Source organism: Mirounga leonina, unplaced genomic scaffold, assembly GCF_011800145.1.
Source record: "Mirounga leonina isolate KUSES-001 unplaced genomic scaffold, KU_Mleo_1.0 Mir_128, whole genome shotgun sequence".
Taxonomy (NCBI): Eukaryota; Metazoa; Chordata; class Mammalia; order Carnivora; family Phocidae; genus Mirounga; species Mirounga leonina.
This window is the reverse complement of record NW_023270320.1, coordinates 9,179,593-9,198,272: the sequence shown is the minus strand read 5'-3', so window position 1 is coordinate 9,198,272 and position 18,680 is coordinate 9,179,593. Positions and strand designations below refer to the sequence as shown.

Genomic DNA, 18,680 nt, shown 5'->3' with positions numbered 1-18,680 from the left:
GAAGTGTCACAATATTTTTCAGGTTTTGAAAGAAAAGAACTGGCAACCCAGATTCCTCTATCTAGATAGTATCCTTCAGGAATGAATGGGATAATTGAAATATTCTCAGGTGAGAAAAACAAAAAGAATTTGTCACCAGCAGACTACACTAAAAGACTGACAAAACAGAAATGAAATGACATAAGAAGGAAACTTGCAGTATCAAGAAGGATTAAATTTGATGATGGAAGCACAAATTATAGCACTGTCAGATGCATCTCTACATGGGCAGAGATAAAATATTTAAGATGATCATATTATAAAAACAAAAAAGATAAAGGGACATAAAGTGTGCTTGCTGCACTTCACTCAAATTGGTAAAATGTTGACAATAATACACTGTGTATATAATGTAATACCCAGAGCAATCATTAAAACAAGCTATAAAAAAAGATGCAGTCAAAAACACTATAGATAAAACAAATCAAAATTCTAAAAAATATTCAAGTAACTTAGAGAAAGACAGAAAAAAGAAAACAGAGAATCAAAGAGAACAAATGGAAAACAAAAATTATAAGGCAGACTTAAGTGTTTATCCCAGAGAAATGAAGATTTGTGTTCACACAAAAACCTATATAGGAATTTCTGTAGCAGCTTTATTCATAATAGACAAAAACTGGAAACAACTCAGATGTTCTTTAATAAGGAAATATTTAAACTGTAGTACATACACAACATTGAATACTACTCAGTGATTAAAAAGGAGCAAACTAGGGGCACCTGGGTGGCTCAGTCATTAAGTGTCTGCCTTCAGCTCAGGTCATGATCTCAGGGTCCTGGGATCGAGCCCCACATCGGGCTCCCTGCTAGGCAGGAAGGCTGCTTCTCCCTCTCCCATTACCCCTGCTTGTGTTCCTGCTCTCTCTCTTCCTCTCTCTGTCAAATACATAAAATTTCTAAAAATAAAAAATTAAAAGGAGCAAACTATATGATATACCCAAGCTGGATGAATCCCCAGATAATTATGTGTATGGAAAAGGCAAAGTCTGAAAATTATACAGGTATGATTCCATTTATATAATATTCTTGGAATGAAAAAATTATGGATTTCTTATGGTTAGTTTTTGCATCATATATCTTTCCTTATCCCCTTACTCTCAACATGTTTGTACATGTGAATCTACAGTGTATCTCCTGTAGGCAGAATAGGCTATGTGTTTTAATTCACTCTGACAATCTTTTTTAATGGCTGTATTTGCATCACTTCTATTTAATGGAATTATTAATGTGTTAGAGCTTACATCTGCTATTTTACATTTTGTGATCTCTGTTTCTCATTTTTGTTCTCTTTTTCTGTGTGTTCCCAAGACTTATTTGAATGTTTTTTAGTATTTCGTTTTGATTTATCTATATGGTTTCTGAGAGTATGTTTCTCTATAGCTTTTTAGTAGTTGCTTTATGTATTACATTTTATATACAAAACTTAACACAGTCTACGAATGTTGACATTTTACCAATCTGAATGAAAATAGAAACCATGCCTTAATTTACCTTTCCCCTTTTATAATATAATGGTCAAATATGTCCTCTATGTTCATTTAAGTGCACATCAGAGAGTGCTCTAATTTTTGCTTCAATCATCAAGAATAACTTAAGATGCTCAACATGACAATAACCTATTGTGTTTATATATGTTCACTGATACCACCCTGGTGGTGAAACATTTTTACCCTTTCTGTTGTTCATTCTTCTTTTTGATGTTTCCTTCTTTTGTCATTTCCTGTTTAAGGGACTTCTGCTAGCCATTTTTTCAGAGTAGGTTTATTAGCAACAAATCCCTTAGTTTTTCCTTCATGTGAGACTGTCTTGATTTCTACTTCATTCCTAAAGAATATTTTCACTGGATATAGAATTTGGGGTTGAAATTCCTTTTCTTTTCACACTTTAAAATGATGTGCAGCTTCTGCTTGGCCTCCATGCTCTCTGATGAGAAATCTACTGTCAGTTGAATTGTTTTCCCCTGTAAGTGGTAAGGTATTGTTCCTTTCTCATTGTTTTCAAGACTTTTTCTTTGTCTTTAGTTTTCAGAATTTTAACTGCACTGTGTTTTGATGTGAATTTCTTTGAATTCATCATGTTGGGTTTCTTTCAACTCTTTGAATCTGTAGGTTTATGACTTTTACCAAATTTGGAAGTTTTCAGCCATTATTTCTTTAATTACTTTTTCTGCCTCACTTTTTCCTCTTCTGGGACTCTGGTGATGCAATCCTTTAGTTACAGTACCATAGGTTGCTGAAGTTCTGTCTTTTTTTTTTTTTTTTTTTTGGTATATTTTCTCTCTGCTTTTAAGAAAGTTTCTATTGTTTTATCTTCATATTTACTGATTCTTCTTTCCTCCTGAACATTCTGTTCTGCGAATCCACTGATATTTTTATTTTAGTAAATATATATTTCAGTTCTAAGTTTTTTCATTTGATTCTTTTTATATCTTTTGTTGCTTGCTGAAATTTTCTGCTTCTTTACTTTATTCAAGCTGTCCATTTTTTCATTTGTTTTAAGAATTTATTAATTACTCATTGACACTTTTATGATGGTTGCTTTATCACTATAGGATAATTCTAACTCTGTCATCTCAATATTGGTGTCTGTTGTCTTTTTTTGTTCAAGTTGAGATTTTCCTTGTTCTTTTTATGACGAACAATTGTCAGTTGAAACCTGGACATTTTTATATTATGTTATGAACCTTTGGACTTATTTAAAACTTTTTTTATCTGGCTTTCTATGACACTGCTCTGACAAGGAAGGAGGGTATGGGAGAGTGCTGCATTGTTGCTGCCATATCAAATAAAAGTCTGTGATCCTTCATTGGCCTTCACTGACATCCAGTTAAGTGTGGGTGGCTCCTCATTACTGCTGGGCAGAGGTGGGAATTCCAGCTAGGACAGGAAGGAGTGCTTTATTATTGCTTCCCATGCAGCTCCATTGAATCACTAAGGGAGGGGGGCTTTGTTAACGCTGGATGGTGGTGAAAGTTCTGACTCTACTAGGCCTCTTCTAATACAATTCCAGCAGGAAATGAGTAGGTTTCCTTATTATTGCTGGATGGGTGAGTAGGGAGAAAATGTCCAGGTTCCCCACATTGTCTCTGGTGATACCGTAGGAGACGAAGAGGGGATAACTTCACCATCTAAGAGGGATAAAACTCTTAGCTTCGTACTCAACCTTCTCTGACACCACCACAGTGGTAAGGTGTTAAGGTGCCTCATTTCACCCTGGTGAGAATGGAAGTCTAGATTTCTAATTTGGCCATTGTTGACCTGGGTGAAGATGAAGTATGTTCTGTGCTGTTTGGCTGAAAAAAAGTAATTATTGCCTTAAAAATTTTCATTCTCTTATGCTACTCCTTTCCTGGTCCTTCAACTAGACTGAGCAAGTTTTTGTGAAGACTGGGGTTTTCTGTTTGTTTGTCTTTTTGGTTTGTGCCCATTTTTATTTATTTATTTTATTTTATTATGTTATGTTAATCACCATACATTACATCATGAGTTTTTGATGTAATGTTCCACGATTTGTTGTTTGCGTATAACACCCAGTGCTCCATTCACAATGTGCCCTCTTTAATACCCATCACCAGGCTAACCCATCCCTCCACCCCCGTCCCCTCTAGAACCCTCAGTTTGTTTTTCAGAGTCCATAGTCTCTCATGGTTTGTCTCCCTCTCCGATCCCCCCCTTCATTTTTCCCTTCCTACTATCTTCTTCTTCTTTTTTTTTTTTTTTAACATATATTACTTGTTTCAGAGGTACAGGTCTGTGATTCATCAGTCTTACACAATTCACAGCTGTGCCCATTTTTAAGTTGCTCCTTCCAGCCTGGGACATATGAGGCAAACTGAAAACCTAGGGGACTCTCCATGTATTGTTCCTCAACCTGGGGTCCCTAGCCATTCTACTTTTTTCCTTCCAATCTCTCTGATCTCATGGTTGTTTTATACATAATATTCAACACATCTAATGTACCTGGTGGGAGGAATAGGAAAAAGTACATGTATTCCATCTTCCTAAAGTCAAACGTCTTTAGATTCCTTTTTGAATCTTATTGTTCCCTGGAATAAAATATATTCTAACCAAGGGAATATAATATTTGTACAGCAGCTTGATACTCTCTCATAGTCTCTTTGCTAAACTTGGATATCTGTTCTCCTATATTTAGCTCAAAGGTCAATATCCAAAATAGAGAAGGAGAAGAAAAAAATTAAAATGAAGTGTACTTTCTTTAATGTATATCTATATTACATATTGACAACTTCCCTTACACCTCTGGGCAGCAGACTTATTCCGTTTTTGGTCTTCTGGTTTCTAATGTAATTTTAACATGTGCTTATTGTTTCTAGCATTTTTAGAGATTTGCATATTTTCAATCCTACATGCTACAATTTTTAATTCTAAAAAATAGTTTCTCATTTTACACTACCATTTATTTAGTGTCCACTATGTATTTTACCAAGTGACATGTGTTTTGCCAGTGACTATACTATTGTTAATTTTAAAGTTATATGAATATAGGTTTTAGAGTTATTTATTCATAAAACATATTTTTTTAAGATTTTATTTGTTTATTTTAGAAAGAGAGAGCATATGTGAGCAGGGGGAGGGGCAGAGGGAGAAAGAATCTCAAGCAGGTTCTGCATCAAGCAGACTCCACACTGAGTGTGGAGCCTGATCCAGGGCTCAATCTCAGGACCCTGTGATCATGACCTAATCCAAAATCATGAGTCTGACACTTAACTGACTAGGCCATCCAGGCTCCCCTCGCAAAATATATTCATTCATAAAACATACTGACTACATGGAAAAATAAACAGACATGGTCTCAGTCTTCATGGATTTTGCAATCTGGTAGGAGAGGGAGAAAGAGATAAACAAGTAAGCAAACAAAAATATACAGTAACTCTATGTTGTGGTGAATGTTCTGAATGACTTTAAAACATAGAGTAGTGGAGCATAACAGGGTAAAGCAACCTAGAAAGTTGAGTTGTCAAGGAAGGCCACACAGAGGAGTTGGTATTTAAGCTAAGCCTCGAAGGAACAAAAAGAAGTCATCCCTACAAAGCATGAAGCAGAGGGTGTCCTAGGCAATGAAGGGCAAGAGAAAAAGTAGAAAATATCATAAGGTAACACAAGAGGTGTAGTGAATGACCCCACTACATTCTGAAACTGCCTTCCAGGGATCATTTCCAGTTTGGCTTTCTTCAACTTTTCAAGATGTTGTTTCTGCCTACCATCTGCTCAAGCAGAAGGTGGTCAAGCCTCAGGGACATTGGCAGTGCCAGTTTTCCTGGTGCTCAGAAGCCTCTGGGCACTAGCTGATTACCCATTCCATCTGAATTCAAAAATCTCAAAACAATAACCTTTTCTCATCTATCCAATCTCCAAAGCGCAAGCCACAAGGAAAGAAACTAAATGAAAAGGAATGTTTTGATGGAACAATTATAGACTGTAGACAGGGAATAGAATGCCAGAGTTCCAGTGCTAATTCTGCCATCCCTCATTTTTTTTTACATGTATAGGCAATTGCCTTCACTTGACAAATTATTCTTTTCTCCCTGGGAGGATGAAAATCTTAGAGGAAGAAAAGACCTTATAGATTCATCAGTATAGCTCTCAGCAGCACAACCAGGTATGCACTGATTTTCAACTTTCATATCAAGAGATCTACTACACCTCACAGCTGTTACACATAAAACCTGCCTTGTCTGAGCTCCCAGGAATTTAAACTAGAATAAATGCTAAGTGATCAGTCTACATGTGAATGTATGTATATAGTATTTATAAACATAATCTATACACATTTTTTGAAACACAAGTATAAAATAATTGCACAAATGCTTTGATTTCCTCAGAAGAACAGCTATCCATATGCAAGGAAATGATAATGTTAGAGAAGAAGCCAAGTACATACAGTTTTTCTTCCTCAAAGTATATTCCTACCTCTGCTAAAGGCAAAGATAGTTAACTAGTAATTGCCTCAGGAAAATGAGACACAAGAGAGCATTTTCTCTTTTCAGATAATGCTGAGCATCTTTCCAGAGGAGCATAAGACTTGACAAGAGGAAAAAGCATGGAAGAGTTTTGTTTTTAAGTGATCCAAACACCAACTGTCAGCCTCAAAAGAAAATAATATGCAAGACAGAAATAAAGATGAATGATGACTTAATCAGGACATTATTAGAAAGGGCACAGAGAATTTTAACTATACTACTTAAAAGTTGTTCTACTTTACAAAATCAAGGCATAATCTATGGCCAAAGATGAATCTAGCAAGAATTCAGATCAACTTCATGTTTCTGAGATTCTAAATTTTTTTTCTATGTTAGCCATAAGTAATTAACATAAATATAGTTTGATTGCAGTGACATACCCCACCTTATCCATTGCCTAGTGAACTTATTTGACATAAAAGTACCCACTCTACCTCTTCCAGGACCAACATCTTCCAAAGCATCTTCTGAAAGTCCCATTAAAGATTTAAGATATGTCTCAGAAAAAAAAAATCTCAGAAAAAAGATTCCATGTGAAGTTAAATTCAAGAAATATAGAGTGAGGGGTGCCTGGGTGGCTCAGTCAGTTAAGAGTCTGCCTTCAGCTCAGGTCATGATCCCAGTGTCCTGGGATCAAGTTCCGCATCAGGCTTCATGCTCAGCAGGGAGCCTGCTTCTCCCTCTCCCTCTGCCTGCCTGTCTGCCTACTTGTGATCTCTCTCTCGCTCTGTCAAATAAATAAATAAAATCTTTTTTTAAAAAAAAAAGAAATATAGAGTGAAATGAAACTACTTGTACATCTTCTTCAAAGATCTTAGCTGCATTTCCCACATACATTTGAGCAAAGAACACCTCTATGAATCAAGAGAGAGATTCTAGTGTTCCTTAAAACATAACTTGGGAACAAAACCCTAGGCACTCTAATCAAGCTGCAGTATCAAACCACAATTCTTATTTGCTTCAGCAGCACGTATATTAAAATTGGAACAATACAGAGAAGATTAGCCTGGTACCTGAACAAGGATGACATGCAAACCACAATTCATGGAATCCCTGTGTGAAACCAAAAATTACTTCCCCTTTCACGTTGCAAAAATGTTCCATGGGATATGAATCTGATATCATTTGCCACTTAAGGTGCACAGCTTTGTGCTCTTATAACTTTCAAAAGCACAGAATGTTTTCCTTTATTCTCCTAATCTACCTCAACACTTGTATTCTACAATGTGATTATCTAATCTAGTTTTGTAGCCCAGAGTAAGCACCAGGGAATTTACCCTCAATATTCTCACCCTTGTTTTTTTGTCTTTTATATTATGTATCTTTTGCTAGTTATAAATAATAAATTCATGCTCATTGTAGGAATTTAACCAAAATATAAGAAAACTAAAATCATATGATTTGATATTGTATAAAAGTATCTTAAAGTTTATATTGAGTAATAAATACTTAAGAATAAACAAGAACATCATGAAGCAAAATAACAGGATAAAGGTAGTATAGGAATTTGCCTTACCAGATATCAAAATATACTAAAAATTCACTTAATATGGAATGGACAAGTAGATTATGGGAACCAAACAGAAAATCCAAAAATAGATCCAAGAAAATATAATAATTGAACATATGACAAAGGGGTATTTGAATTCAGTGGGGAAAGATGATGTATTTTTAAAGGATACATGGACAATAGTTATATGTTAAAAAGAAAACAAAATTATATCCCTTCCTCACACTATATACAAAAATAAATTACAAATGGATTATACACTTAAATTTATTTTTTTAATGAGACAATAAAACTCTTAGCAGAAAATCTAGAAGAGTGCATGTTAAAAATTTAAAGATGACAAGGATGCAGAGAAAGGGGAACCCTCCTACACTGTTGGTGGAAATGCAAGCTGGTGCAGCCACTCTGCAAAACAGTAAGGATGTTCCTCAAAAAGTTGAAAATAGATCTACCCTAAGACCCAGCAATTACACTACTGGGTATTTACCCAAACGATACAAATGTAGTGATCCGAAGGGGTATGTGCACCCCAATGTTTATAGGAGCAATGTCCGTAATAGCCAAACTATGGAAAGAGTCAAGATGTTCATCAAGAGATGAATGGATAAAGAAGATGTGGTATATATATATATATATATATATATATATACAATGGAATATTATGCAGCCATCAAAAAATGAAATCTTGCCATTTGCAACAACATGGATGGAACTAGAGGGTATTATGCTAAGCCAAACAAGTCAATCAAAGAAAGACAAGTTTCATATAATCTCACTGATATGAGGAATTTGAGAAACAAGACAGAGGATCATAGGGGAAGGGAGGAAAAATGAAACAAGATGAAACCAGGGAGGAAGACAAACCATAAGAGACTCTTAATCTCAGGAAACAAACTGAGGGTTGCTGGAGTGGTGGGGGGTGGGAGGGATGGGGTAGCTGGGTGATGGACATTGGGGAGGGTATGTGCTATGGTGAGCACTGTGAATTGTGTAAGACTGATGAATCACAGACCTGTACCTCTGAAAAAAATAATACATAATATGTAAAAAAAAAAAAAATTTAAAGAAGAGAAAACATTCTAAACCAAACAAGAAACCTAAGCCTACAAATAAACTTAAAATATGTAAATATGTAAACTTTTATATGCCAAAATACATAATAAAAAATAAATGATCGGCCTTGAAAAAAATAATACAGATGACAAACTAAGTGCTTATATTTGAAATACACAAGGATTGTTTTAAAATACAAGAAAAATAGAAACAACCCTATAGAAAAGTTGGCAAAACTGGGAAAAGGCAATTCATGGCATAGAAAATTTTAATGACAAAATTAATACTAATTAGGTAAATTCACTTTAACATAACCACAAAATATAACTTTATACCACTAAGATTAGCAAATATTTTTTAAAACAGTATTTATTGCTAGCAGAGATAGGAGATGAAAACATAAATTGTTACCATCTTTGTAGAATGTTGAAAGAAATCTGGCAAGAGCAATTAAAAGTAAACATACCAGGGTGCCTGGGTGGCTCTGTCAGTTGCGAGTCTGCCTTAGGCTCAGGTCGTGATCCCAGGGTCCTGGGATTAGGCCCCACATCAGGCTCGCTGCTCAGCGGGAAACCTTCCTCTTCCTCTCCTGCTTCCCCTGCTTGTGCTCTCTGTCAAATAAATAAATAAAATATTTTTTAAAAAATTAAGAAAAGAAAAAAGAAAAACAAATAAAAGTAAACATACCCCCTGCCAAAAAAAGTAAACATACCATTTGACACTGAATTCCTGCTTCTGGTCATACTTCCCATTGAAAAAATTCTCAGTTAATATGAACATAAGTATATAGATAATTAATATGAAATTATTTGTAGTGACAAAAGATAAAAATGAGTTTTTCTTTCACTGGGAAGTAGAAAGATAGAAAAAGAAGAGGATTAAGAATACAATGGACTCTGAAAAACAAACTGAGGGTTCTAGAGGGGAGGGGGTGGGGGGATGGGTTAGACTGGTGATGGGTATCATGGAACACTACATCAAAAACTATTGATGTAATGTATGGTGATTAACATAACATTAAAAAAAAAAAAAAGAGTACACTTATCTTGCCCTGCCGGTAGCGCTCTCGCAAACATGGTGAATGTTCCTAAAACCGCCAGACTTTCTGCAAGAAGTGTGGCAAGCACCAGCCCCACAAAGTGACACAGTACAAGAAGGGCAAAGATTCTCTTTATGCCAAGGGAAAGCAGCATTATGACAGGAAGCAGAGTGGCTATGGTGGGCAGACTAAGCCGATTTTCTGGAAAAAGGCTAAAACTACAAAGAAGATTGTGCTGAGACTTGAATGTGTTGAGCCCAATTGCAGATCTAAGAGAATGCTGGCTATTAAGAGATGCAAGCATTTTGAACTGGGAGGAGATAAGAAGAGAAAGGGCCAAGTGATCCAGTTCTAAACTTCATATTTTGTTAATATTATGAGACAATAAAATCTTGAGGTTATGTTCACTTCAAAAAAAATAAGTAAATAAAAAAGAACACGCTTATCCCTTTTTTCACAATGGGCTTGCCACCAGAACACAGGTGTAGTGACAACAACCACTAAACCTAAAGCAAAATGGGAAAGGGAAAGACTCACATCAACATCGTCCTCTTTGGACACATAGATTCAAGCAAGTCTACTACTGCTGGTCATCTGATTTACAAATGTGGTGGGATTGACAAAAGAACTATTGAAAAATTTGAGAAGGAGGCTTCTGAGATGGGAAAGGGATCCTTCAAGTGTGCTTGGGTCTTGGATAAACTAAAAGCTGAATGTGAACATGGTATCACCATTGATATCTCCCTGTGGAAATTCGAGACCAGCAAGTATTATGTGACCATCATTGACTTTATCAAAAACATGATCACAGACACATCTCAGGCTGACTGTGCTGTCCTGATTGTTGCTGCTGGTGTTGGTGAATTTGAAGCGGGTATCTCCAAGAATAGGCAGATCCGTGAGCATGCCCTTCTGGCTTACACACTGGGTGTAAAACAACGAATTGTTGATGTTCACAATATGGATTCCACTGAGCCACCCTACAGCCAGAAGAGACATGAGGAAATCATTAAGGAAGTCAGCACCTACATTAAGAAAATTGGCTACAATCCCAACACAGTAGCATTTGTGCCAATTTCTGGTTGGAATGGTGACAACATGCTGGAGCCAAGGGCTAACATGCCTTGATTCAAGGAATGGAAAGTCACCCATAAAGATGGGAATGCCAGTGAAACCACATTGCTTAAAGCTCTGGATTGCATTCTGCCACCAACTCATCCAGCTGACAAGCCCTTGCATCTGCCCCTCCAGGACATCTACAAAATTGGTGGTATTGGTACTATCCCTGTGGGCCGAATGGAGACTGGTATTCTTAAACCTGGCATGGTGCTCACCTTTGCTCCAGTCAATGTTACAACTGAAGTAACGTTTGTTGAAATGCACCATGAAGCTTTGAGTGAGGCTCTTCCTGGGGACAATGTGGGCTTCAATGTCAAGTACGTATTGTCAAAGATGCTCATTGTGATAACATGGATGGTGACAGCAAAAATGACTGACCAATAGAAGCTGCTGGCTTCAGAGCTCAGGTGATTATTCTGAACCATCCAAGCCAAATCAGTGCTGGATATGCATCTGTGTTGGATTATCACACAGCTCACATTGCTTACAAGTTTGCTGAGCTGAAGGAGAAGATAGATCATCGTTCTGGAAAAAAGCTGGAAGACAGTCCCAAGTTCCTGAAATCTGGTGATGCTGCCATTGTTGATATGGTTCCTGGCAAGCCTATGTGTGTTGAGAGCTTCTCTGACTATCCTCCTCTGGGCCGTTTTGCTATTCGTGACATGAGACAGACGGTTGCTGAGGGTGTCATCAAAGCAGTGGACAAGAAGGCAGCTAGAGATGGCAAGGTCACCAAGTCTGCCCAGAAAGCTCAGAAGGCTAAATGAATATTATCCCCAATACCTGCCACCCCAGTCTTAATCCGTGGTGGAAGGACGGTCTCAGAATTGTTTGTGTCAATTGGCCATTTAAGTTTAATAGTAAAAGACTGGTTAATGATAACAAAGCATCATAAAACCTTCAGAAGGAAAGGAGAATATTTTGTGAATCATTTGTTGTGTGTGTGTGTGTGGCGGTTTTAAGTTAGTAGTTTTTTAAAGTCAGTACTTTTTAATGGAAATTACTTGACCAAAAATCTGTCATAGATGGGCACCTGGCTGGCTCAGTCGTTAAATGTCTGCCTTCGGCTCAGGTCATGATGCCAGGGTCCAGGGATCAAGCCCGGCATCAGGCTCCCTGTTCAGCAGGAAGCCTGCTTCTCCCTCTCCCACTCCCCCTGTTTATGTTCCCTCTCTCAGTGTGTCTCTATCAAATAAATAAATAAAATCTTAAAAAAAAATCTGTCATAGAATTTTGAGACCCATTAAAACAAAAGTTTAATGAGAAAAAAAAGAGTACACTTACCTTGATGAGCACTGAGTAACACATAGAATTGTTGAATCATTGTATTACACACAGAAAACTAATATAACACTGTATGTTAATTATACTTAAATAAAAAATCTTATTTTTTAAAGAAAAGCACAGATCCCATAAACAATGACAAAAACCAGGATCAACTAAAAATTATACCTTTTCTTGACCCCATTGGAGAAGTTGGAGTAACCAGAGATGGATAGGCCCCTCCCAGGAGAGACAAAATAGACTGACTAGCTTGTGACAGAGCACAGGGAGAGGAGCTGGCTATTCCAGCTACTCTCATGGGTTCATTTGGAGGCTCTCTTTCACAGAACCTCATCAGGGGCTCACAAGAATACTGGTGACAGGGCAGGGGAACAGAGCAAACCCCCGTCACACACCGGCTTTGCAGTCAGATATTCGGGAGGGGATTATGAACCACAGTGGAAAGGGCACAGAGCCTCACCACCCCTGATCCCCTGCCACAGACATTTTTGTCATTTCAAACTAAAGCCTTAAGCTTCTAAAAAGGTATTTAAAATACTGTTACCTGCAGGGTACACATCAAGACCCATGGTAGCTGGTGAAAGGATAGAAGGAAAAACAAAACAATTCCACTACTGATGGGAAAGCAAAACATAATAATAATTAATAATAATAATAATGGGTCCTAGACCCCTTACTGATGCCATTAAAGTTACTTACCACTGGAGAGTAAATCAGAAAATCTCTTTTATACAAGATTTTCCACAGATACAAAGAAGAGTTTGGTTGCCATGGAGAGGAGATACCAGGAAGCCAGGAAAGTCCCACCCGAAGACCCAGGCATGCTGGGCCAGCTTAAGAGGCTGGATCAGAATTATCGAGACCAGCCTGGCCAAGCACTGAGAACTGTAGTCTAGCAGTGGGGGAGGGGGCAGAACTTAGAGACAGACCTTCCTGTGTGCAAGTGTAGGTAGGCTAGAAGTAAGAGTAGAACATAAACACCAAGAAAAGCCCTCTGGCACCACAGCTACTTCCCTAAGCCCAAGGCTGCAATAGTGAACACTTGAGAATGTTTTTGGTAACAGGTTTATTGAAATACAGCTCACACACATACAATTCATCAACTTAAAGTGTACAATTCAGTTATTTTTACTACATTAACAGTCTTGTGCAACCATCACCACATCAGTTTTAAAACATTTTTATCTCCCCAAAAAGAAACTCCATACCATTTAGATACCCCCAACTCTTCCATCTCAATGACCCCCACCACCAACTCTAAGACAATCACTAATTTACTTTTTGCCTCTGTGACTTTGCCAATTCTGGACATTCTGTATAAATGGAATCATATAATTTGATTATTAATTGTGGCCTTTTGAGACTGGCTTCTTCCAGCATGTTTTCAAGGTTCATCTTTGTCACAGCATGTATCAGTACTTCATTACTGTTTATGGCCAATAAATAAATATACCACATTTTGTGTATCATTTCATCAGTTGAACATGAGTTGTTCTCATTGTTCTCAGTTTTAGCCCATCATGAATAATGCTGCTATGAATGTTCACATACAATTTTTTAAAGATTATATATATATTTGAGAGAGAGACCATGAGCAGAGGGGGGAGAGGGAGAAGCAGACTCCCCACTGAGCAGGGAACCCAACATGGGGCTTGGTCCCAGGACTCTGAGATCTTGACTTCAGCCGAAGGCAGGTGCTTAACCTACTGAGCTACCCCGGTGCCCCTCATATACAATTTTTGTATGAATATATATTGTTTTGTGGGACGTATATACTTAGGCATGGAATTGCTGGGTTATATGGTAATTCTATGTTTAATTTTTTTTTTTAAGATTTTATTTATTTATTTGAGAGAGAGAGAATGAGAGACAGAGAGCATGAGAGGGAGGAGGGTCAGAGGGAGAAGCAGACTCCCCGCCGAGCAGGGAGCCTGATGCGGGACTTGATCCCGAGACTCCAGGATCATGACCTGAGCCGAAGGCAGTCGCTTAACCAACTGAGCCACCCAGGCGCCCTCTATGTTTAATTTTTTGAGGAACTGCCAAAATATTTTCTATACTGCCTGCATTATTTCCATTCCCACCAGCAGTGTATGGGGGTTCCGATTTATCTACAACCTTGCCAAAACGTATTATCAGTCTTTAAGATTGCAGCCATTCTAGTTGATGAGAAATGGTATCTCATTTTGGTTTTGATTTGCATTTTCCAAGTGACTAATGATGTTGAACATCTTTACGTATATTTATCATCCATTTATATGTCTTCATTGGGAAAATAACTATATAAATACTTTGCCCATTTTTAATTGGTTATTTGCCATTTTGTTATTGAGTTATAAGAATATTTTATATGTTTTATATATAACTGTCATTTTATGTTTCATATATAACTCCAATATATAACTTGCAAACATTTTCTCCCATTGTATGGGTTATCTTTTACTTTTTTCCCAGCTTTATTCAGATACAATTTACTTGTATATATTGTGAAATGTTTACCCCAATAAGGTTAGTTAACACATCCTTCACCATACATAATTACAGTTTTATTCTTGTTGGTACTATGGTTAGAACACTAAAGTTCTACTCACATAGCAACTTTCAAATATACAATGCCATATTGTTAACTATAGTCGATGCTGCACCTCAGATCCTCAGAACTTATTCATCTAATAACTGAAAGTTTGTACCCCACGACTAATGGCCTCACTTCCCATTCCTCAGCCCCTGGAAATAATCATTCTATTCTATATTTCTATGAGTTTGATATATTTAGATTCCACATTTAAGTGAGATCATTCAATTCTTTCTGTGTATTACTTATTTCACTTAGTATAATGATGTCAAGGTCCATCCATGTTGTCACAAATGATAGGATTTCCTTTCTTATGGCTGAATAATATTCCATTATATAAATACAGATGACATTTTTTTACCCATTCATCCATCAATGGACACTCAAATTGTTTCCATCTCTTGGCTATTGTGAAGAATGCTGCAATGAATATAGGAGCACAGATACCTCTTCAAGATAGTTATTTCAGGTTTTTTTGGGGGGGCATATACCTAGGGGTGGGATTGCTGAGTCATATGGTAGTTCTATTTTTAAGTTTTAGAGGAACATCCATACTGTTTTCCATAGTGGCTGCACCAATTTACATTCCCAAGAACAGTGCACAAAGTGTCCTTTTCACCACATGCTCACCAATGTTTGTTATTGCTTGTGTATATGATGACAGCTATTCTAACAGGGATGAGGTGATATCTCGTTGTTATGATTTGCATTATCTGAATATTAGTGACATTGAGCATCCTTTTATATACTTGTTGGCTGTTTGTGTATTTTCTTTGGAGAAATGTTTATTCAGGCCCTCTGCCCATGTTTGTTTGTTTTTTTAAAAAAATTTATTAAAACGTTATGTATTATTTGTTTCAGAGGTACAGGTCTGTGATTCATCAGTCTTACACAATTCACAGTGCTCACCATAGTACATACCCTCCCCAGTGTCCATCACCCAGCCACCCCATCCCTCCTATCCCCCATCACTCCAGCAACCCTCAGTTTGTTTCCTGAGATTAAGAGTTTCTTATGGCTTGTCTCTCTCTCTGGGTTCATCTTGTTTCATTTTTCCCTCCCTTCCCTATGATCCTCTGCCTTGTTTCTCAATTTCCACATATCGGTGAGATCATATAATTGTCTTTCTCTGATTGACTTATTTCGCTTAGCATGATACTCTCTAGTTCCATCCATATCGTTGCAAATGGCAAAATTTCTTTTTTTTTTTTTTTTTTGATGGCTGCCTCTGCCCTTGTTTTAATCAGATTATATGTGGATTTTTGTTGTTGTTTCATCGTGGGTTGGGGGTGTTGTTTTGTTTTTGTTTTTGTTTGCTATTGAGTTGTAGGAGTTCCTTAAATATTTTGGATATTAAATCCTTATCATATAAATGGTCTGCAAATGTTTCCTCCCATTCCATGATTGCATTTTCATTTTGTTGATTATTTCCTTTGCTGTACAGAAGAGTTCAGTTTCATGTAGTCCCATTTGTGGACTTTTGCTTTTGATGCTTTTGCTTTTGGTACCATAACCAAAAAATCATTGCCAAGACCAATGTCAAAAATCTTTATCCATATATCCATATCCATTCCTCTAGGAGTTTTAGTTACAGGTCTTATGTTCAAGTCTTTAATACATTTTGGATTAATTTTTGTAAGTGGTATTATATAGGGGGTCAATTTCATTCTTTTCCATATGAATATCCAATTTTCCCAACATCATTTACTAAAGAGACTATCCTTTACCCATTGAGTAGTCATGGCTCCCTTCTCAGATATTAGTTAACCATATATGTGTGTCTTTATTTCTGAGCTTATAGTTTGAATCAGGACGTTTGATGTCTCCAGCTTTGTTCTTTCTCAAGATTGCTTTGGCTATACAGGGTCTTATGTGGTTCCATATGAATTTTAGGATTTTTTTCCATTTCTGTGAAAAATAGGAATTTTGATAGGGATTGCATTGAATCTATAGATGTCTTTGGGTAGTATGGACATTTTAACAATATTAACTCTTCAGATCCATGAAAAAGGGGATATCATTGCATTTATTTGTATCTCCTTCAATTTTGTTTTTCAATGACTTATAGTTTTCAGTGTGATTGCTCACTTCCTTGGTTAAATTTATTCCTGAGTATTTTAGTTTCTGAAGTTATTGTAAATGGGATTGTTTTCTTTATTTCTTTTTCAGATAGTTCATTGTTAATGTATAAAAACACAACTGATTTTGTATGTTGATTTTATACCCTGAAACTATTGAACTTGTTCCTTAGTCCTAACAGTTTACTGCAGAGTCTTTAGCATTTCCTATACACAACATCATGTCATTAGCGAATATATCCAATTTTCTTCTTTCTTTCTGATTTGGATACCTTTTTTTTTCTTGCCTGATAGCTTGGAATAGGGGTTCCAACTCCTATGTTGAATAGGAGTGGGAAGAGTGGGCACACTTGTCTTCCTAATCTTCGAGGGAAAGCTTTCAGCCTTTTATTATTGGTTATAATGTTAGGTATGGTTTTGTCATATATGGCCTTTATTGTGTTGAGGTATGTTCCTTCTATAAGCAATTTGTTGAGCATTTACATAATAAATGGATGTTTTATTTTGTCAAATGTTTTCTTTTCATCTGTTGAGGTGGTCATATGATTTTTGGTCTTTCATCCTATTAATGTGATGTATCACAATTATTGATTTGCATATGTTGAACCATCCTTGCATTCCAGGGATTAAATCCTGCTTGGTCATGGTATATGATACTTTTAATGTGATATTAAATTTGGTTTGCTAGTATTTCTTTCAAATTTTTTGCATCTGTATTCATCAGAAATATTGACCTGTAGTTTTCTTTTTTTTTTTTTAAGATTTTATTTATTTATTTGAGAGAGAGAGAATGAGAGAGAGAGAACACATGAGAGGGGATAGGGTCAGAAGACAAAGCAGACTCCCTGCCGAGCAGGGAGCCCGATGCGGGACTCGATCCAGGGACTCCAGGATCATGACCTGAGCTGAAGGCAGTCACTTAACCAACCTAGCCACCCCGGCGCCCTGTAGTTTTCTTTTAATATGGTATACTTACCTGGCTTTTGTAACAGGGTAATGTTGTTCTCACAAAAAAAAAGTTTGTAAGTATTCTCTCCTCCTCAATTATTTGAAGAGTTTAAGAAGAATTGGTCATAATTATTTAAATGTTTGGTAGAATTCACCACTAAAGCCATATGTCCCTGGGCTTTTTTGTTGTCATTGCAAGACATTTGATTAAAGGTTCAATCTCCTTACTTTTAATTGGTCCATTCAGATTTTCTGTTTCTTCATGATTCAGACCTGGTAGATTATGTTTTTCAAAATCTATCCATTTATTCTAGGTTGTCCAATTTTTTGACATATATTTCTTTACAGTAATCTTCTATGGTCCTTTGTATTTCATGTAATCTATGTCTCTTCTTTCATTTATAACTATTTAAATCCTCTGTTTTTTTCTTGGTAAGTCTAGATAAAGGATTGCAAATTTTGTTTATCTTTTCAATAAACAAATTCTTAGTTTATTTATCCTTTTTATTGTTTTTCTGGTCTCTATTTATTTCTACTCTTATCTTTGTTATTCCCTTCTCTCTGCTAACTTTGACTTAGTTCATTCCTTCTTTTCTAGTTCCTCGAGGTGGTAATCACTATGAACTTCTCCCTTAACCCTGCTTTTACGACATCTCATAAGATGTCATATATTGTGTTTGATTCAAGATTTTTTTTTTAATTTTCCTTTTGATTTCTTTTTGACCCATTGATTGTTCAGAAGGGTGTTATGTAATTTCCACATATTTGTGAATTTTTCAACTTTCCACCTGTTATTGGTTTCTATCTTCATACCACTGTGGTCAGATTTATAGCTAAGTGTTTCACTTTGAGGATGCTAATGTAAATGTTATTGTGTTTTTAATTTTGAATCCCGCTTATAAATATTTACTTTGGTATATTTACTTTGTATCATGTAAGCTTGCTATTATTGCTTATTCTTACTAGTTCCAGAAACTTTTTTGTTGATTTTTTTAAGGAGATATATATATATCTGCAAACAAAGATAGTTTTCTTATTTCCCTCACAATCTGTAC

The 18,680-nt window shown here is 36.4% G+C and overlaps 1 non-coding gene and 2 pseudogenes across 1 annotated transcript; all 3 read left to right on the top strand.

Annotated features, from left to right (window-relative positions):
* Positions 1–6,974: 6,974 nt before the first annotated feature.
* LOC118010148 lies at positions 6,975–7,078 on the top strand. Its single transcript, XR_004679142.1, has one exon. It is a non-coding gene; the product is annotated as a U6 spliceosomal RNA (small nuclear RNA).
* Positions 7,079–9,656: 2,578 nt separating this feature from the next.
* On the top strand, positions 9,657–9,976 carry LOC118009839 (annotated as a pseudogene).
* Positions 9,977–10,137: 161 nt separating this feature from the next.
* On the top strand, positions 10,138–11,648 carry LOC118009838 (annotated as a pseudogene).
* Positions 11,649–18,680: the final 7,032 nt, after the last annotated feature.